This window comes from Stenella coeruleoalba (genome assembly GCF_951394435.1).
Source record: "Stenella coeruleoalba genome assembly, chromosome: Y".
Taxonomy (NCBI): Eukaryota; Metazoa; Chordata; class Mammalia; order Artiodactyla; family Delphinidae; genus Stenella; species Stenella coeruleoalba.
This window is the reverse complement of record NC_137168.1, coordinates 592,605-614,398: the sequence shown is the minus strand read 5'-3', so window position 1 is coordinate 614,398 and position 21,794 is coordinate 592,605. Positions and strand designations below refer to the sequence as shown.

Here is a 21,794-nt window from a genome sequence, read left to right as displayed (position 1 = left end):
AGGCCGAGGCCTCTGAGAAGAAGCATCTGCTCCCGGTGCAACCGCCTCCGAGAAGAGGACACTGAGCCCCGGCCTGACAGCAGCCCTGCCTGACGCCCACCCTGCTGTGAGGCCCGTCCCACACACCCCCACCGCCACACCCCCACCAGCACCCCCCCACCCCCCACCCTCATCCCCACCCCCACCCCCACCCCCACCCCCACCACCGGCCCAGGGCACAGTCACAGAGCCTCGCTGCAGAGATGGGAGCGGATCACCACTCCCGGGCCTGGGCCTCCTGCAGCCTGACGTCCCCCGTGAGTCCTGAGAGCCAAGGCCACCTCCTCCTGACACTCAAACCCACATTTCTTTTACCCAGCTGACCCCTGCCCTACCCCTGCCTGAGTCACTGGCACGGACCGCCAGGCCAGCTCCCTCCACTCCAGCCAGGAGCTGCCAAGCCCCAGAGCCACCTCTCCTACCTGCAGAGCCCGCCCCGAAGAAGCACCGCTGACGTCCAGGCCTGCACTCCCTCCTGCCCACCCACCCTTGCTGCCTTTGCCCCTGACAAGACTCTTCTCAGGAAGGCGTGCGTCTCCCCTACTGCCCACTTCATACGGTTTAAAGGTGGTTCTTATGTTAAATAATACTAAAATAGCTTCATTATCCTAGAGATTGTGTGGTCTTTCTTTCAAAGATTCAAACATTAGGATTTCATCCACATGATGGTTTCTCCACCCTGGCTCTGTTGGGGCCAGACAAGTCTTTGTGGGGTGCAGACCTCTGCATTGTAGGGTTTTAGCAAAATCCCTGGTCTCTGTCCTCTAGGTACCAGTAGATAATCCATATTGTAAACATACAACGCGTCTCCAGGCCCTGCCAGATGTTTGGGGGGGAGGGGCGGGGCGCGCGGTGCACAATGACACTGGTGGAGAGCCACTGAGGGACAGTGCCCTCTACTGGCAGAAACATCACGCCCGGTCTCCCAAAATGTGCCTTTTTCAACGACACAGAGAGGAACAAAATGAAGTGGTGTGTGCTTGGCAAAAACATATCCCCCACTTTGCAGAATGCTGTGGGGTGCGCATGACTCATGTTTTGGGCCTTATTAACAATCAGACAATGCGGTTTTTTAAAATGAGCTACTCATTTATCATCTTCAGTCTCGCAAAAATTGAAAAGTTAAAAAATATCAAATGCTGGAAATGATGCAGAGAACTGGAATCCCAGGCAGTGCTGTGGGTGTCGATAGGTCCAGCCCTTCTGAAGCGGCATTTGGAAGTGTTTCCTAGAACACAGTGCGGCCACCAGAAACACTCTTACACACACACACACACACACAGACACAGACAGACACACACACACACACAGACACAGACACACACACACACACAGACACACACACACACACACACACAGACAGACACACACACACACACACACACACACACTGGTGAGGATGTTCTTCGCAGCCCCCTTTGTCAGAGCAGAGCATTGGAAGAACCTAAATGTCCACCAACAGGGGAAGGGATAAAGTAAATATGGTATTGCTATCAAGGGACTACTATTCCACAGATTAAAGGAAAGAAAGAGCCCAGGGTTTCTGCACTGTTTGGTCTGGGCCAGATAATTCTATGATGTGGATGCCCTGTGCGTTGCAGGATGTTTAGAAGCAAACCCGGCCTCTGTGGACTCGATATCATCAGGACCTCCTCCAGTAAAAACAATCACACATGTCTCCAGCCACTGCCAAACACTCGCTGAAGGACAAAAATCACCTCCAGTTGGGAACTACGGATCTAGAGTTACACATTTTTTTTAAACGAGTATATCTCAAAAATACACTGTCAAATGAAAACGATGGGAAGTGGCATATTATGGGTAGCACAAGCCGTTTATATAAATCAAAAAATATATATATACAAAGTAATATTGCTAGCATAACACAGGGGGCCGGAAACCAAGTAAATGGTCATTTGGACACTTAGCCTGTATTGTTCTTTCCATCTAAAGCCACTTCAAATACTGTTCAAACATGAATTTCAAGGTTTCCCCTTTAGAGGATCAGAGAATGAGCTGTAAACATAGCAAAGCCCCTTCTCCCTCCCATGGAGCACGCTTTCTAAGGGGGCAGAGACAGAAGGTAAACATTTAAATAAATGTACACACTGACAGGTGGGGAGATGTGCTCTGAAGAAACCAAGGCAGGAGGAGGGATGCACACAAGCTGCATCGACACACTGTGGCCCAAGCGCTTCCTCTGTCCCCATCACCATGGAACCCGCTATCCCTTACTACGAATTCAAGTCCTTCATTCCGTGTTTCCACTGGGTGGCAACTCAGGCTTTAACACAGCACCTCAGCAAATAACAGGAAAATATGTTATCTACTTAGAAATAAAGATGTCCAAAACATTAAAATTGCTGGCTGAAAATATTAAACTCAGCATTTTCAATGGAGACAGTTACTGTTACATACAAAACAACCTGGGCTGAAACTCTATAAATCAAGCTTTTATTCTGAAGTTTACTCCCTGCCATTTGCTAGACATGAGACAAGGCACTGCACTCTGCGTGAGTTACCAGAAAGGGCTTGAGACCTTCGTGTGTCAGTGAGGGTACGGTTAACTGCTTAGGGTCTTCCTCAGTAGAAGAGCAGTAAGTATCCCTCCTACATGATGGTTTAGCCAGGAAAAGTAAGTCAAAGGTTTTAAGCACACAAAACAGTAAGCTTCTGCTCTACAAATATCAACTACAGAAACAGAACTACAGAGATGTGTTTACATTTTGTTCTGATCCAGGCAGTTGAACTGGTAATGAGTAAACCCACTTCCCAAAGTAGCGAGCTTGTGGGGAAAGGGCCAGGGGAAAGCACAGCCCTGCTTCTGGAGCCAGCTGCAAGGCAGAGGCTGCAGAGGACGATGAAGACACCCCCGTGGGCTGGGGCTTCCTCCTTGTCTGGATGACCCTTTGGGAAATTAACGGATGTCCTGGCTACCTCAAGAGTAAGACACTGAGGTCCAACAAGAGATAAAATGCAGGCGGCCGGGAGCTCCTTCTACTGTGGCCATTCCCGCCACCTTCACCGTGGGAGTATCCGCCCAGGGGACTCAGGTGCAACACGAAGGAGAAATGGTGGGTGGGACACCGTCTGCTTGTGTCCACTGCAGCCCAGTAGACGGGACCCTGGTTTAAGAGCCAGGACGTCAAGCATTCACTCACAGATGTTTACCGAGAGCTAACAAGGATTAGCCGCTATGGTTAGGGAGGGTTAGGAAAAGCGTTCTACTGCAGGGGCATTTAGATTGCACGACCCTGCCCATAAGTGCCGGGTCTAGGAGTTTAGTGCTATTAAGACGCTTAATAGCACTAAGATCAAGGTCACAGTGTGAGCTCACCAGAAGATTAAAACCAAAGTGGGAGCCAAAACTCCCGAGATGCCCGGATCTGCCCACGAGGCTCCATGCTCCGTCGGAGAACAGACCCAGGACAGAGGGGAGGGCACAGGGCTTCTGGATTCCACGTGGTTTGTCCACAGTCTTTGTCAGGAGGGGCTCTAATTTCTACCCACAGTAGAGCTTCATAGTCTCCAAGCTTTGAGCACCGTTTTCAATTTTATCAGCTGAGCGTTCCCTGGGAGCCTATCAAACACTCTGTCCATCTGCAACACAAGACTTCTCTGGGCCCTGGGCCACGAGGCCAAGGCCCAAGTCCACCCTGCCCTGTGCGGCCCTGTATTCCTGAAGTGTGGCCCGTGTGGGCGCTCAGTGACTGTGATGTGAATAGGTGGATGAATGAACTAACAGAACGGAGTAATGAGCTCCACTGTTTTTACTCACTGTTTCTACATTACTCCAAGAGAGAGTAACTGAGAAAGTAAATTGGGCCAGCACGGCAATAATAGAAAAGGGAGGAAGGAAAGGAGGGAGATTACTTCCCTAAAACTTTGTTTCCCCAATCACAAATATTCAGACAACATAACACAGACAACTCTCTAGTGTAAGAAGACTCCTGAATATAGTGCAGATAGAGGTAGCCAAGAGGAAGTGTACATGTAAGGAAAGTGGGTGCTAAAGGGAGTACCACGAAGAGTGATTTTACGGGTTTCGGTAGATAATTTACTTGGCGACCAAAAGACGCAGATTCCTTCCAGTGATAGATTATGTCCAACCAGCGTGACTTCTTCCACGCCCTTTCTTCTAAATGTGACCACACTGAATGTCCTCTAAGATTTGCACAAAATGAAACATTAATCAGCCGACAGCACTTACTGAACTAAACGTGTCTTTTAAAGTATGTTTTGATGTAATGAATAAACTGAAATGCCTAAATCTTACAAAGTTCTCAGCACAAGAAAAAAGATTACATCACGATGCACGGTGATGGATGTTAACTAGACTTACTGAGGTGATCATTTCACAATACATACAAATATCAAATCATTGTGCCGTATACCCGCAGCTAATACAACGGGATCTGTCCATTATACCTCAATAAAAATAATAAATAAATAAATGACTGAAATGGCATCAGCACAGCTAAACAGCAAACCTACACTTTCAAGATCTGTAAATATAGATGGGTCTGATGGAACTCTTTGTATTCACTGGGATAATAATTTTGTCCGACTGCTTCGCAAAGCTGTAGTATTTACACATATACAGTCGCTCCTGTCAGCAAATCACTAAAAGGGTAGAAAGGGCCACTCCCATCCCTCAAGTGTGGGGAGCCCTGGTCTGAAGGTAACTGTCTCAGAACTGGCTCCACTGCCACTCCTCATCAGTGGCGCCAGACAGGGCCAACTAGGGTGGGAAGAATCGGGCTCTTGTTTCTGGAAATCAAAGGACTAAACAGGAGCTGGGCTGCTGTTTAACAGGCACGAGACCGTTAATCCCCTTACCGTGGATACAAGAGCATGTTGTTCGTTCTTAGATCACAAGGCTTATCCTTGAATAATTAGGCAGAGGAAGAAATCCATTCCGTGCCCTACATCATGTTACTCAGAAAGGGAACGCTAGGCCTGAGTTAGACTTCTGCCTCTCCTGCTAAAAATGATATATTATTCTAAACAACCAATATTGGAGTAAACCAGGCAGCTAGATTTCTCAGTTTTCCTGGAAAATAGACTAAAGTTTAAACTCAATCATATTTTCCTGAGATAATACTTTCAACATTTAAAAATTCCTATGAAACTATTTTAGAAAACCTGGCCGAAACCTTATTATAAAAACTTGAAAACACCTGTTTACCATCTTCAATCAAAGTCCCAAGAAACCTTCAAGTAATCTGATCCAATGAAACCAGAACTTTCTACTTTCAGACAACATAAACTTGTCCTTCCCTCTTCCGTTCTACTTTTAAGAAAATCCAGGGAAGAGCAAGAAAACCACTGGATATCAAGATTTGTAAGTAATGCTTTCAAAGGAACTGTCTTGTTTCTGTCACATTTCGTCCATCTTCCATGACTCCCAGGGCCGGCTTCTTGGGTGTGGGCCTGTGCTGTGTGCGACCTGGATTTACCCATCATTTACATCTCAGGGCCTACCTAGCAGCCTACACAGCAGGCTTCCAACAGAGGTTACTTAATTCTCTGGCCCCCATCCAGCAGTGTAGGGCACAGGCGGCCTCAGGGGAGCGCCGTGAAGAAGAGGCTTCTGCTTCTCACGCCACTGCCTTGGGCGCTCTGTCAGCTCTTTCTCTCCCTCACTCCCTGACAGCATCTCGAGGAGGCACGATGGAGCTTGCCTGTCACTTCTGGCCCTTAAAGAGCTCAGGCCGGTCTGGTCTGATCAAAACCTAGACGAACTGTCTTCCCGCCCCTAACACAGGGCTTCCCTCGCCCTGGCCGGCCGTGCTGGCCTCAGAGGCCTGCTCTGTTCTTTTACTCTCCTGGCTCCACCCCTCCTGCGCTTCGCCCCTTACCTCCCCGCAGTCCCGCTCACCGGGGGATGGAAAAGGGAGGTGGGAGAGCGCGGGGATCCGACAGGAGAGAAAAAGGCAAGCTTCTTTTTCCCTAGCCAGGCTCCTTGTGCTGCCCTCTGGCCGCTGGTGGACCGTGCCGGGGCGGGTCCTGGCGTTCTCCACCCAGAGTGCACCCGGGGGGCCTCAGGAGACCGTCTGGGGACCTGTGCACTGCCCCTTCCCCTGACAAGGACGACGCACTCTGGCCAGGGCCGAAGGCTTCCATCTTGCCCCTCCCTGCCCGCTCTGCCGCCTTCTCTTTGCCCTGCACTTGGATCTCGGGCCCCACAGGCAGCGACTCGTGCAGCTCCCTCCGGAGGCCTCTGCTTGGCCCCGGGCCGGGCAGGCAGCCGTCCCAGTGCAGGCAGCCGTCCCAGTGCAGGCTGTTGGCAAAGCCGCCCTCTCTCACCCAGCCATGGAGGCTCAAGCCAGCCTTTGCCTTCAGACTTCTCCAGCTAAGAGGCAGGCGCCGGTTTCTGTTCCACCCACGGGACAGTGGCAGTGGCTGGGGACACCATCACGGTGGCTCGCGCTCCAGGTGCTGCTACTCCGGTGGCAGTTGGAAGTGGCCCTGGGAACGTCTGCGAGCTGGGGAGGGATGTGCCCCTCTCTCCTCTCGCAGACGACTCCTCTCTCTGCTAGCAGCTCTGCCTGACCTGAGGTGGGCAGGGGAACATGCAAGGGGGCCACTAGTGTGGCCTGGGCGCTAGTGGGCGCCCATCACATGGACCCAGCTGTCAGCTCCCAGCGGGCTGCGTGGTGCACCCGCACCGGGACCCATCCCCGCCCCTGTCCTGCGGGGAAGGCCGTGGACATGCCGCACCCTCCCTGCAGGGCCTCGCCCTCTGCCTCTCGGACCCTCGACCTTCTCTTCCACTGCCCGCTTGGGGTCATGGTGACTGGACCCGTTCAGCTCTCCTGCAAGTCCTTCATGGATGTGGCCAGGACCTCGCTTTAGGAAGAACACCCTCTGGCAGAGTCAATCCAGCTTATACTGGGTCAAGGGTAGGCTGGCGGTACGTTCCCAAATATGCAGAGGAGACACTGAGCCCTGTGTCACTGCAGGTGATCGTGCTTGATATGAGATACCGTAGTTAGGACTGAGTGAAAGGTGGGACGAAGAGTCTTCATTACTCTGTTCATTATTTGACTATCTTTAGTGAGTTACTCTTTACATCTTCCACCCAGTGCATCTCAGTAGCTCTAAGTTTTCTGCACTATCCATAGAAATAAGCAGTGACAGGATAGGAAAAAAACGATTTAAAAAAACGGCCAATGTTCAAGATTTGAATCCCTAAAGCCATCCTAACAGGCATACTTCCCATCCTCTAGAATCCACTCTGCCTCACACTGGCACCAAAAGACCTTGGAAAAGCACATTTAAAATCGGATCCATTTGCCAAGCTAGTGGTGCCTTTCTATTACCCACCACACTCGGGAGAGGCAGCCTGTCTGGGAAGTTGTTTTCAATTCATCTTGCATTGTGTGGTGCCCTTTCCCATAGAGGAAACCTGCTCATGTAAAGAAGCAGCCACCGTTAGGCGGCAGCACTTGTACTGCATCTTAAACACATCCCGATTCATGAGGCAGCCCTCATCCCTCAGCCCCCTGAGAGCAGTACTGCTTGCTGGGACTCAAGCTGCCTGAGCATTTACAGGAAAACAATTTGTTGACCCCAATCTAGGTTTGTGCTTTTCAATTTTTCAACTGACATTGGACAGCACGGACAGCCGTGTGGGTGTGTAAGCTTGCCCAGGCAGGGCCTGATTCTGTACTTAGTGTGGGGGGCAGCGCAGAAAAATGCGTGCTGAGGGCAGGCCGGCTCCTCAAGAGAAGCGAACCCATGCCCAGTTTATCCTTCCAGCCCACCAATCAAATCAGTCATTTCACCTCTCAAGGGAAGAGTGAAGTAAGGGAGTAGAGAGAAACCAGGAGTGTTACCCTAATCACAAATGGAGATGGAAGGAAACACCACAAATAGGGAAGAATCCTTCGGAAGAACAGATTCAAATGTAAAACTATTAAAAGTTGTACTAAGGCTTTGAAGAAAATAAACAAGGTGCTACGACAGATACCAACGGTGCGATGAACCTATACATATGTAAGTTATTTTCAAAATGAGTGCTATGCACTTATCCCCTTGCCCCCACCAAGTTCATATGTTCAAGTCCTAACCCCTAATGTGAATGTATTAATATTTGCAGATAGGGCCTATAAGGAGATAATTACAGTTAAATGAGGTCATATGGTGGAGCCCTGATAGAGAGGATTAGCGCCCTCATCCAAAAAGGCACCAGAATGCTCACTCTCCCCGCTGCCACTTCCCCCTCAACAAAGAAGAGGTCATGTGAGCCTACAAAGATTTGGTGTTGCCTACAAGCTGAAAGAAGAGGCCTCAGAATGAAACCTACCTTGTCAGCATCTTAATCTTCAACTTATACGACTTCAACTTATAATATTATACATATATATATATAGAGAGAGAGAGAGAAAGAGAGAGAGAAATGTACAAAGGTTATGACATGTAACTACAAAGTTTTATATTTCTCTTCATAGTGCCTATTGAATGAAGAGCATTGTTAGAACATGATATGAACTATAAGCTGAGTTAGATTATAAAGGTTCTTTTTAATGTTGAATTAAAATGTGGGTCCCTTAAAAATTAGATGTATACCTTATTTTCAAGATTGAGTTTTGAATTAATGTCCTGTCTCAAATAATACTTGCAAACAATCAATTTAGACTTTTCATTGCTTACTTACTCAGTTGCTTCTCTGTTGGGAACTCTTCTCACGGAGAAAGCCACCATCGCTTTGAAGAGATAGTCTTCATTTGTATCCCAGGCGTACTGAAAGAGAAGTAAAACCGAAGGTAAAGTGAAGAGGCATGGGGTAAAAATTGGTCCACTGGGTTCTAACTGTGGCCACGCTGGTGTTGGTGTGTGTGTGTGTGTCTGTCTGTCTGCGTCTCTCTCTCACCTTCCTCATACAATAAAGACTGGTGACCATGATAAATCATGTCACCATAATGTTCAGGATAGAGTTTCCCGGCTGCTCTATCACTGTAAGTGTGGTGTGTTTCCCATTGCATTATCTTCTTCCAAATCTGCAGTGTTAGTAGCCAGTCAACAAACAGGTCACTTGGACATCTCATCCTGGACATAAACAGTTGATTCCCTTCTTCCCTTTCACCTTTCCCTCATAAACTGACTCCCCTTCTCAGCTTCCTTCCCTTTATTAACTCCGGTACAATTTTACTTTTTATATTCTTAGCTGAAAACTTGAGTGTATGTGTGTATTATGGGCTGAATTGTACCCCCCTACAAAGAAATTCATATGTTAAAATCCTAACCCCCCAGTACCTCAGAATGGAACCAATATATATGGAGATAGTGTCTTACAGAGGTGATCAGGTTACAATCAGATCACTAGGGTGGGCCCTAATCCAATATGACGGGTGTCCTTGAAAGAACAGGAAATTTGTCACAGACACATACAGAGGGAAGACGTGTAGACACAGGGAGAACACAGCCATCTAGAAGCCAAGGGGAGAGGCCTGGACCACATCCCTCCCTCACAGAACTCAGAAGGAACCGACCCCGCTGACACCTTGATCTTGGACTTCCAGCCTCCAGAACGAGAGAAAACAAACTTCTGTCGTTTACGCCACTCAATCTGTGGTACTGTGTTTCAGCAGCCCTAGCAAACTGAAGTGGCTGACCCCACATTTTAGGTGGTAATCAAGTGTAACTGGAGAAAATCACAAAACAGGTTCTGTGGCTTAACTCTAAACTCACGATGACCTACTCCCAGATTGCCCAGGATCCCCTTAGGATTCTCCGTCAGTTTTCTCTCTCTCGTGGTTCACAATGACTATTTCAAAGCTCCTTCAGGCCTCCCCAAATCTCAGTGCTTCCCTCAAACCTCACTCTCATTAGGCGCTCTTGTTTTATAAGTTACTGATCCATCTCGAGTTATCCACTTACACTCCCCCGCCCTCCTGACACCAAGTACAAAACTTCCCCCATAGGCACATGTCTTATCCACATCCTCCCCCGAAGGGCCAGATGCGGTGTTTCTCCTCCTGTCAACGGCTGTTCTGTCCACCTCTATTAGGAACGCTTCCATTCCGCCCTTCCCAGGATCTAAACAATACAGTTTTCCCCTCTCTTCTGTGCATTCAGTGCTGACTGGAGGCTGTCCATTGACTCTGAACCATGCGCAACTCTTTCCGATTAAAACAACAGCAAAACGAAATCACTTTATTCAATCCTCCTTCTTCTACCCATTGCTGTCTCTCTCCTGCCCTTCAGAGCCAAAATTCCCAAAGGAGTTGTCCATCCTTCTGTCTTTACATGGTCACTGCCCACTTACTCTTTTCTTTTAATATAAATTTATTTATTTTATTTATTTGTGGCTGTGTTTGATCTTCGTTGTTGTGCGTGGGCTTTTCTCTAGTTGCGGCGAGCAGGGGCTACTCTTCGTTGTGGTGAGCGGGCCTCTCATTGCGGTGGCTTCTCTTCTTGCGGAGCACGGGCTCTAGGCACGCGGGCTCAGTAGTTGTGGCACATGGGCTTCAGTAGTTGTGGCTCGCGGGCTCTAGAGTGCAGGCTCAGTAGTTGTGGCACACGGGCTTAGCTGCTCCACAGCATGTGGGATCTTCCCGGACCAGGGCTCAAACCAGTGTGCCCTGCATCGGCAGGCAGATTCTTAACCACTGCGCCACCAGGGAAGCCCCACTGCCCACTTATTCTTAATCTCCTCCACCATCTGCCTTCCAATCCCTCCACTCCACAAAGCGGCTCTCTCACGTTACCAATGACCCAATGAGCGGTTTCCAGTCACGCCTCGCTTGGCCTCTCAACAGCACATTTGATGCTCTTGAACAGTCCCTTCATCCGAAAGCACTCTCTTCCCTTTCGTGATACAGCATCATCCTGGTTGTCCTCCTGCCCCTCTGCCTCCTTTGCAGGTTCACCCTCCTCTACAAGAGCCTTAAGCTTTCGAGAATTGCTAAGCTCAAGGCTAGCCCCTCTCCTCTTCCCACCCTCTGCTTTCTCCCTCAGCACTGTCATTACCACCTCAGTGCAGGTGACGCAGGAATGTGTATCTCAAGCCAGCTCTGTCCTTGCCTGTTTGTCAATAATACCTCAAACTCAGTAAGTCCAAAATTAAAGCCATGGTTTTCTTGTTGGTTCTTGGTTCCCTGACTCATAAATGGGCCATCATGCATCCAGTTGCATAATTAGAAACAAAAGCTTATCCTTGACCCGTTGTCCTCTCTTCCTTCTCAGCCCATCCCCGTGGCTCTGAAATCCCTTCCCTGCCCCCTCTCTCCACCAACACACCATACTCCAAATAGCTATCATCTCCCACCTGCACTACTCCACCTGCTGCCCAACTGGGTCCTCCTCTCGACTCCAGGCGCCTGGACTCTCTGTCTTCCACACTGTGGCCAAAGTGTCTTGTAAACACAAATTCTGTCATGACACTCCTTCCACAAAACTCCTCGTCGCTTTACAGATAATATCAACGACTTCCCTGATGGTGCAGTGGTTAGCAGCCCGCCTGGCAATGCAGGGGACATGGGTTCGGGCCCTTGTCCGGGAAGACCCCACCTGCCATGGAGCAGCTAAGCCCGGGCGCCACAACTACTGAGGCTGCGCTCTAGAGCCCGTGAGCCGCAACTACTGAGCCCGCGTGCCACAACTACTGAGCCTGCGTTCTAGAGCCCGCGTGCCACAACTACGGAAGCCGGCATGCCTAGAGCCCGTGTTCTGCAACGAGAAGCCACCGCAATGAGAAGCCCGTGCGCAGCAACGAAGAGTAGCCCCCGCTCGCTGCAACTAGAGAAAAGCCCGTGCACAGCAACAAAGACCCAACGCAGCCAAAAATAAATAAATAAATGGATCCATTAATTTAAATAAATAAATAAATAAATATATATATATATATATATATATATATAAAACATCAAAACTTCTCAACAGAGCCCACACATTCTTTGGCCTGACCCTTCCTTCCGCCCGAAGCTCATCATGCACCATGGTCCTCCCCACTGCTCCACTTCCAGGCACCTTGTCCTCCTTCCACCCTTCACTCTCCCCAAGTTCCTTCCTATAATAAGCCTTTGCATGTGCTGGTCCTTCCACCCTCCTTCCTTTCATCCCCTGGTTCACTTTTACTCCTGCTTTAGACCTCACACAAATGCCAGTTCCTGCGGCCCCTCGTGAGGCCAAAGCCCCTACGTACTTCTCCTCCCTGTAATGCTTGTCAAGATTACACACTTGCATTTGGTTCATTAATATGCAACAAATTCCACTACTATAAGCTCCCCTAGGGCAAGGATAAGCCTGGTTTTAGCTGCACTGCATCCCCAGCACCCAGCACGGGGCCTGCCCTCAGAGGATCCTGGGATAAGCAACCCTACGCACTGGCAGAGATGGTGGATTCTGCAGTCAGACTGCCTGGTTCAAACCTGACCCCTGCCCCTTGCTGACTTGACATCTTGAGTAGGCCACGTAATGTCTCTGCGCCTCAGTTTTCTCATCCACCTCATGAGAATGGGAATACCCATGCCACCTTCCTCAAAGGGTTGTTGTGAGGGCTAAATGAGCTGATGTGAGCAAAGTGATTAAGAGGGTCCCAGCTAGAAAGTAAACTAAGTTCTCAAGGAATGGTGGCAGTTACAATGATTATTACTCACGGAGCAAGCAAACAAAACGGTGGATTGCCCTGCCAACTGAATACTTCCAAGTATCTTTAGCACTCTTTTATCATCTCTAGCCTGAGGCGTCTTACTATCACCTTCTATTCGGGAAAATGGTCACAGACCATGCCCGAAAACCGAAACTAGAATGACACAACTCCATCTTATTATTTCAACAGTCTTTACTGTTCCTATAGCTACCGGAGCCCCATGAGTATTTTTTTAACTTTAATTTCATAAGCATATATTTCATGCTATTACTTTGACATCTGAGAAGAATTGAAGAAACCTCACCTGAGAATTGCAACGTTTTGTGCTATGAAAGATCTCATGCTGGTGAAACGTGCCCTCCTTTCAATGATGAGAAAAGTCACTGACAAAGTTCAAATGACCACAACGGTGAGGAGCAGAGCCCAGCCCACACCTGAGAGCCTGACTCAGGCCCCTCTGCTCCACTCTGCTAGGCTGAAACGTGCAGGCTTGCAAAATTGTTTGGGGTAGCACAAAACTTCACATATTTTCCAGCACACACTGCAGATTAAATACTTCAGGCAAAATCACTTTACTAACAATTTCTATTTCATTACAATCTTTTTTGCTTTAAGAAAATATCAGATTTCACGTCTTTAGAAGCAATCTATACAAGTTTAAGATAACTATGAAGAGAAAGAAGTGTTATCAGCAAACAAAATTTTAAAGGAACATACAAGTTTCTTCACTTACTGCTTTATCTCCCAGAGCTGTTCTGAGACTAAGTCTCACTTTAAAAGCATTTTTTGCATCTGTCAGGGAGAGAAAAGAGAGAGAGAACTATATGATGATAAAATCTGCCAAAATGGAACCTGATAGATCCTAATATTTAATGCAACTCGAATCAACAGAATTGCAAGTAAACTGCCCCAGATATACCTGGAAGTTTAACTGCAATCATCTTAAATGGCTGAAATTTTAATTTCAAACTCATAAAACATTCACAGGCTCAACTTTCAAGCCATGACACGACGGCAGGTTTAGAAAAATAAAGAAGTCTTTCAGGCAGAGACTTGTCAATCATTTAGAAAACTGTTCATCTATTTTGAAGTTTCAAGGCTTACGTACCTGGCTGACAGAGTTCGGCATGAATAGCACTCACTAGAAAAAAGAGCAGCCACAACATTCTTTCAAAGCGGAAAACACAAGACAAACGGAGGGAAAAAAAAATCCACCCTTCTCTTAAAGCTGCCTTAGCCACTCTGTGACCCGGATTAGAATATCAGACAAACAAGCAAGCCACCAACTAAAAGGTTTAATGATTAACCCCATCATCTGGGTTAACGCTTTGAGAGAAGCAGCCCATCTCCTGTCAGTTATTTACGAAAATCTGTTTGGAAAACAGATTAGCTGTCCTTTCCAAATTCTACCTCCAAAGAATATTTTCTCTGCTGAGCCAAAAGTCGGAATCCTCCCCCCACCTTTCTTCTGTTGTTGTCTGGTTAAATGCACGGTGGAAAGCATTAGTCCTTTCTGGAGGTCTACCTTGGCATGAACGTCCCATCTTTTCAGGGCTGAAATATCTCTGGGGTATCGATAGACTCTCTTAATTTAGGAAACAAACATCACTCCTTTCTATCTCTGGTGAACAAAGGACACCCTTCCAAGACTGGCCTCATTAGACTCTCACCACCACAGGTAAACATTCAGGAGAGTTTCCAACTCAAAGAGAATGGTTTTGCTCAGCGCTAAGCTCTGGCAGTTGTGTAAAATCAAAAGTTAATGGTGTGGTGCGATCCAATGGAACATTCTGTGATGATGGAAATGTTCTATATCTGCACTATACACTATGTATACAATACCAACGCCACTAGGCGTAGGTGGCTGTTGAGCACTTGAAATGGGGCTAGTGCTGCTGAGAAAATGAACTTTTATTAAGTTAATTTAATTTAAGTAGAAACATGTGGCTAAGCAACTACATTGCTCAGTGCAGCTACACAACAGTAATTAGGAGCTACCGACCATGAACTAGCTTTGCTGAATTATTTCTCTAATCCTCAAAACAGCACCCCACAGTTGCTGTGGTATAATCATCTTACATATGAGGAAACCGAGGATCCAGTATTTAAGGCATTGCTGGCAACAGGGAGTGGAATGGGTGTCACTTTACCAGCCTGGATGACTTACACTTGAACCCTATCTCCACCACACTGAACCCGACTGTGTCTCAGGGTCATCACTGATCAAAACTGAAATTGTAAAGAAACCTCAGAGATGCTCTGAGGACTACGGCAGTGAGTGGAGAAGAATCTTTCCCCTAGTGGGCATTCTACAGGTGCTGATCAAGCCCCCCAGCAGGTCAGTGTCAGGACTTTCCTCTCTACCACGCCGCCTCTCCATGTGTTCAGTCCCCACATTCCACCTCATTGCTTGAAAACCATGAATGGAAAAATTAGATCGGGTGACCCGGCTGTTAAACGGACAATCTGGATTTTTAAAGCAGCAACAAGAAAAATACCAACAGCTACACTTCTCATTTCCCCTTCCTGGTTAGGGTGATAGCTTATCATAGATGACCCACTGTTGTTGGCTAACTCCACTTAAGGAGATTTTCCTCATCTCCTTCACCTTGGTTGCCAGGGCACAGAGTCAGGAAAAGTTGTACTAGAGAGAGAATTGGCCAAAAGTTAGCTTAGTAGTCATTCCAGAAATTTCACTATTAGATGAAATGGAAATTTCCTATAAGGGCCCGCATAACTGACCCCTGAAAATAAAGTCAGACTAGATGAAGTTATCTTAGGAAATGTTAGACTAAATAAAGGCATCCTGGGGGCGGGGAGGGACTAGACAGAGATGGTAACAAAGCTGATTATTTGCATCAAGGAACAAAGCCCTGTTAGCGAGATAGAAATCTGATTCAGCCTTCTTTTCACCTTAAAACTTCATAACTATATCAAATGTCTCTCTTCTGCTTTTACTTAGTCACTTATGTGACGAGGCTTGAAGACAGTAAAATGCTGAGTTTTTGTCAGTATAAGCCACTCATTTGAAAAGAGAAGAAAATCTCTTCTCTTCTGAATTATGATTTCTCAATGTTTGTTGTCTCATTTTTAAAAAAAATAGAAAAAAGAATAGAAGTTCTGTACAGAAAATACAGAGAGGCAAAAAGAGAAAAGTACAAAATACCCATACTACTACCCGCATGAATGACCACTGTGAATATATTTTAATAGTTGAAACACACCTTCCTTAGCCTTGGATCTTCTTGTATGTTCTCGTGTGATGTTATTGTTTTTTCTCACTGTAGTGGCCCTATGGGAACAGGGAAACATCACGGTGGCAATCACATGGGCTCTTGTCTTCTTCCTCACCCTGAAGGGATAGCTGCTCCCTTTCTGGTGAGTTGCTTTATTTTCATTCATTCATTTATTTATTTATGCATGCATGCATCCACACATACCGTGGATGCATGGCTTGCGGAATCTTACTTGCCCGACCAGGGATCGAACCGTGCCCTCGGCAATGAAAGCGTGGAGCCCTAACCACTGGATGGCCAGGGAATTCCCTGGTGAGTCACTTTAAAATTGATAGATCATGAGATATATCAAATTTATTTTATTCCTAGTTTACTGAAAATTCCCTTTATTGAATTGTATTCAATAACCTATATTGAATTGTATCACCTGCCTTTTCAGTATCTATTAATATGATCCGAGAATTTTTACCACTTGGTACATTATAGTTTAAAATTTCTTTACACTGATCCAACCCTTAGATAAGCTCAGTTTGATGATTTCTAACATGCTTCTGGACTTAGGTGCTGTGTTTTTCTTTCTTTAGGTTTTTAAATCCATTTTTGTAGAAGAATATTTAGGTTCCCTTTCAACCGCTGATTCTTTTCTCCAGTCCTCGTATTACCATGTTGAAAATGGTACAGAAAGATTTCTAACATTGTCTATGTTTACAAATACTTGAAAATGTAGAAGAAATAAAATATTCAGAGTTGAAGATTCTGGACCATACATATTTCGGAGGAAGAGTTCTTTTAAAATTTTCTTATATTGTCAGTAATTTCAGGTTTCGTATTTCTTTCTGAGTCCCTTTTCGCTGTTTACAGTATCCAAGAAAAGCATTCATTTCATTAAGATGTTCCAGTTTTCTCATGGACTTTATACAATATTTCCCATAAAATACTCCATTCACTGTTACATTCCCTTTATATTTTCTAGTTATATGTTAATTTTTTTTCTCATTTCCCCTTTATTCTTTCCAGAAATTTACCTATTTTTTTGTTGTTTAATCAAACAACAAGATCATGCATTTAATTTTTAATTCCTTTCTTTCTGCTTTCTGATTCATCCATCTTTACATTTATTAAGTCTTTACTCTTTCTGTCATACTGGTTTTCTTGTTCTTTTTATAACTCTTGAGTTGGCTAGTAGGCTTATTTATTTTTAATCTTTCTCAGTTAATGTGAAAATATCTGTGGCTACGAATTTTCCTCGGACTACTGTTCTGGCCACATGACATAAGAAGTACAGATGTACAGTGATCTCATTCTGTTTTCTAAATAGTCTATAGTTACAGTTTTATTTTTCTATACCCCAGTATTTGCTTAGAAGAGTACTGTCATTAGCAAAAGAAACAGCAGCCAAAAATGAAATGATTTAAAATACTGACTTTTATAGGTCTGTCAAATGAATAGAGAGAGAAAACGTATAATGATAAAATAAGACACCGTCAATAACTTGACTTAAAATATGAAGAGTCTTACAAGGTCTGGATCACTTGGAACATGCTAAAAATGAGTTAACAACTAAAGAGCTTGAGAGTTCAATAAAAGACGTGGAACACAGAACTAGATGCTATTGTTCTTGCCTCTCAACATATTGGGTTTTTTTTTCTTCCACTTTTCAAAATCCTGTACATACTTAGCCTTTATTTTCAGGCACAATTTTAAGTATTAAACCTCCAGAGAATTCATATCAAACTTGCTTCATACAATGCTCATTTCAGCAATTTCACAAATAGGAGCTTCATAATTTATCAGTAACAGCGGCAATGATGGCAAATAAAGCATTTTCAATCATTCTGAATATGGTCCTATTTACTGCCAATGTTTAGAGTTTAGGGAACGCAGATAAAAAGCTGAGACTACTGTAGCCATGAGCAATATGAAAGGCACTAAGTCTCCTGAGACAGGAAAGAGAAATTGATTTCTCTGTGCTTTTTCGTACTCCACAACACTACTGGAAAGCAGTTTCTTGGCACATAACTATTGATCTACTGCTCTGGAGGGTGAATTAAATATGAGACCACACGAAAAGAAAACATGTGAATTGTTCTTTTGATTCACACAAGATGCCTTTTAAAGTACATCAGAGTTGTAAACACATGTGGGGGGTTATGTATGCTCCATTTACCTGCAATAAAACAAGATGTAGCAGGGAGAACCAATGTAGCTTTTAAATTTTGAAGCTGATTGTTCTGCTTCACTGTCACAAACAGGTATTTTGTAAACCTATACAACCTCGAACACTGTGAGCTTTCATTTTTTTATCTTTAAACATCTTAACCTCTATTACAGGTCTATCTCAACGATCAGCTCCTTCTAGAAATCTTTCTTTTCTTTTGTTTTTGTTACAGATTTTTAGCTGTTACTATTTGTTGCGGACTTGTCTAATCTACTAACTTTTTATTCTCTCTTTGTCCTGTGTTCCCATAGCATTTTGTTCACATTTGTACATGGGTCTATTGCCAACATGATTTGCTTTTGGGTCCTACAAAGTTTAAGCTCCTGGAGGGCAGGGACTATATTTGGTTCCATTTGCATTTCTCACGGCCCATGAATATTTGGTAACTTAATTACACTGAATTGACTTATTTGAATCATAAATGGGCAGTTTAAGGAGCTCAAGACTGTGGAAATGAAGTATTACGAGGTATATTGCAATTTTTTTGACATTCCCAGCCAGAGAAAAACAACTCCCAGTATCTTTGATAAACAAAGAACCCTGGGCTTTGGAAAATTTTTGTCTCCACTCCTGTATCTTATGCCCTTTTCAAGATGAGAAAAAAAATCTGAAGCTATGATATTAGAAGGCTCATCAAATTTTGTAGGTTAATCAACAACTGTAACCATTATGAACCTTGACTTTTTTTCACACAGGGTAACAATTTTCTAGTTCAGAGAAAGTTAATCACTAATGTTTGGAAATAAAGATTAATTCAGACAAACTAAGTGAGTGTAATTCTGCCAACTTTATATTCCTAAGGTAGCAATTTAAAGGACAATTTCATAAACAGGATGCATATGCACCTGTCTGAGTGTCTCATCTGCATGAAGACCAATACATTAAAATAAGTCCTATGTAGAATATAAATTGCTGCAGCTACTATGGAAAACAGTACGCAGGTTCCTTAAAAAACTAAAAATAGAGCTACCATAGGATCCAGCAATCCTTCTCCTGGGCATATATCTGAAAAAGATGAAAACTGTAACTTGAAAAGATAATGCACCCCAATGTTCACAGCAGCACTATTTACAATAGCCAAGAAGCAACCCAAGTGCCCATCAACAGACGATAGGCTTAAGAAGATGTGGTATAGATACACAATGGAATATTACTCGGCAATAAAAAAGAATGAAATATTGTCATTTGCAGCAATGTGGACGGACCTAGAAAATATCATATGAAGTGAAGCAAGGCAGACAGAGGAAAGCAAATGTTATATGATATCACTTATATGTGGAATCAAAAAAATAATACAAATGAATCTTTATACAAAACAGAGACTCACAGACATAGAAAAGAAACTTATGGTTACCAAAAGGGAAAGGTGGGGGATAAATCAGGAGTATGTGATTAACAGATACACACCACTATACATAAAATGGATAAGCAACAAGGATTTACTGTATACCACAGGGAACTATATCCAATATTTTATAATAAACTATAATGGAAAATACTCTGAAAAAATATATATAACTGAATCACTTTGCTGTACACCTGAAACTAACACACTGTAAACCAACTATGCTTCAATGAAAATAAATAAAAATTTTAAAAATAAAAATGAAAAAAAATAATTCCCATGTAGTAAAAACAGGACTTTACTGACATTTCTTCCTGAATGTTTCTTTCCAACTTTGCTTGGGTGTTGTATTAAGAGTTTTCTCGGGACTTTCCTGGTGGCGCAGTGGTTAAGAATCCACCTGCCAATGTAGGGGACACAGGTTTGAGCCCTATTCCAGGAAGATCCCACATGCAGTGGAGCAACTAAGCCCGTGCGCCACAACTACTGAGCCTGCGCTCCAGAGCATGCGAGCCACAACTATTGAGCCTGTGTGCCACAACTACTGAAGCCCATGTGCCTAGAGCCCGTGCTCCACAACAAGAGAAGCCACCACAATAAGAAGCCGGCACACCACAACAAAGAGTAGCGCCAGCTCACCGCAACCAGAGAAAGCCCGTGCCCAGCAATGGAAACCCAATGCAGCCAAAATAAATAAATTAAAAAAAAAAAAAGTTTTCTCACAGTTTTGACAAGTCATGATATTCTTTCTAGGCTAAAGATTATTGCAACCATGCTCTATAGAGTAGTATTTTCCATTCTTAATCTTATATCTGGCTGCCAGTTAGTGTCACCCAGTCACATTTAGCCCTGCCAATAGGTACCGCCTTTACCAACCTCTACGAAGAGGTAGAGGGACCATGTATCTTTCAGGTTAGATGCTCTCATTTTCATAACAGAATTTTAAGCTACCCGCATTCTGCTTGATATACAAAGCATATGAAGTAATCAACACATCAAAGTTTCTGCCCTTAAGTTTTGGCCAGTGACAGTGACCTTGATCTTTCTACTGTCTGAAAACATCAAAAACTTACAGTACGAAATGTTGTTTTTGAAGACCGCCTAAAAGACGTGCATGCAAGACCTCTATTACTACAAATCAGAGATGCCAGATAGGTTGTTGCAACCACTCATCCATCCTGGACCCACAACAGACATTGTTAATCTATTACAGAACATTTTCCTTCAGACCCTGGACTCAGCCACAAAACTTCCCAATGCAGTTATTCAGTCAGTCGACATGTGAGCTAAAACTTACTTGCCATCGTGGGGAATTATGATCTAAATGCTGCCCTGGCTAAGCCATACCACCGAGGGCCTGTGATCTCAAATAAACAGGAAAGTCTGGGTGGTTCACAAAATTGATTTAGTTGTGCTTTGTGACTGTGGCAACAGTTTACATTGAGGGGATCTGTATGAAACTCTTTATGACACACTTCATGACACTTGTTTCCTACTTAGTTCATAGCATCATTGTGATGAGGAATCAGGATTTCCGTTGGGACTAAAAATCAAGAAAAACTGTGCTTCTCGAAAACAAACAAATGAACATGCAAGGCATTATGCTAAGTGAAATAAGCCAGACAGAGAAAACAAATACCATATGATCTCACTTGTATGTGGAATCTAAAAAACACACATACAAACAAAAAACAAAACACCGAACTCACAGATACAGAGAACAGACTGCTGGTTGCCAGACGCAGGGTGTGGGGGTGGGTAAAATGGGTGAAAGTGGCGAAAAGCTACAAACTTCCAGTCATATTGATACAATAAATAAGCCATGGGGATGCAATGTACAGAAAGGTGACTACAGTTAATAATACTGTGTTGCATATTTGAAAGTTGCAAAGAGAGTAAACCTTAAAAGGTCTCATCACAAGAAAAAAAATTTGTAGCTATGTGTGGATGTTAACTAGACTTATTGTGGTGATCATTTCACAATTATATAAATATTGAATCATGTGTACCCCTGAAACCAATAAAATGTAACATGTCAATTATCCCTCAATTTAAAAGAAAGAGACCAGCACTTACCAAGTCCTTTTCCACCTATAACCGACCCCCTTACCACATCTTCTCTAACTTTCTCATCAATTCTTGTCCCATCCAAACCCAAGCTGGGGAACTTCAGGCTATAAGCTCCTTGAAGTTTGTCTTCTCACTGGAACACAGTACTCCATAAATATGACTTCAATGAATGAATAACTGAATGGCTAATGGAAAGTGCCCTTCCCCTAGGAGCGCCCACTCAAGAGGTTTCTGGACAGGAAAAAAATAAATAAATAAAGCTGGTAATAACCTCTTCACTTTTCTCCT

General features: G+C 44.5%; 1 long non-coding RNA gene across 1 annotated transcript; it reads right to left on the bottom strand.

Moving 5' to 3' along the window:
* Positions 1 to 13,418: 13,418 nt before the first annotated feature.
* LOC307181045 lies at positions 13,419 to 21,583 on the bottom strand. Its single transcript, XR_013825847.1, has 3 exons — positions 21,513 to 21,583; positions 15,862 to 15,929; positions 13,419 to 13,429 (listed from the first exon to the last, which is right to left on the bottom strand). It is a non-coding gene; the product is annotated as an uncharacterized lncRNA (long non-coding RNA).
* Between the last annotated feature and the right edge of the window lie 211 nt (positions 21,584 to 21,794).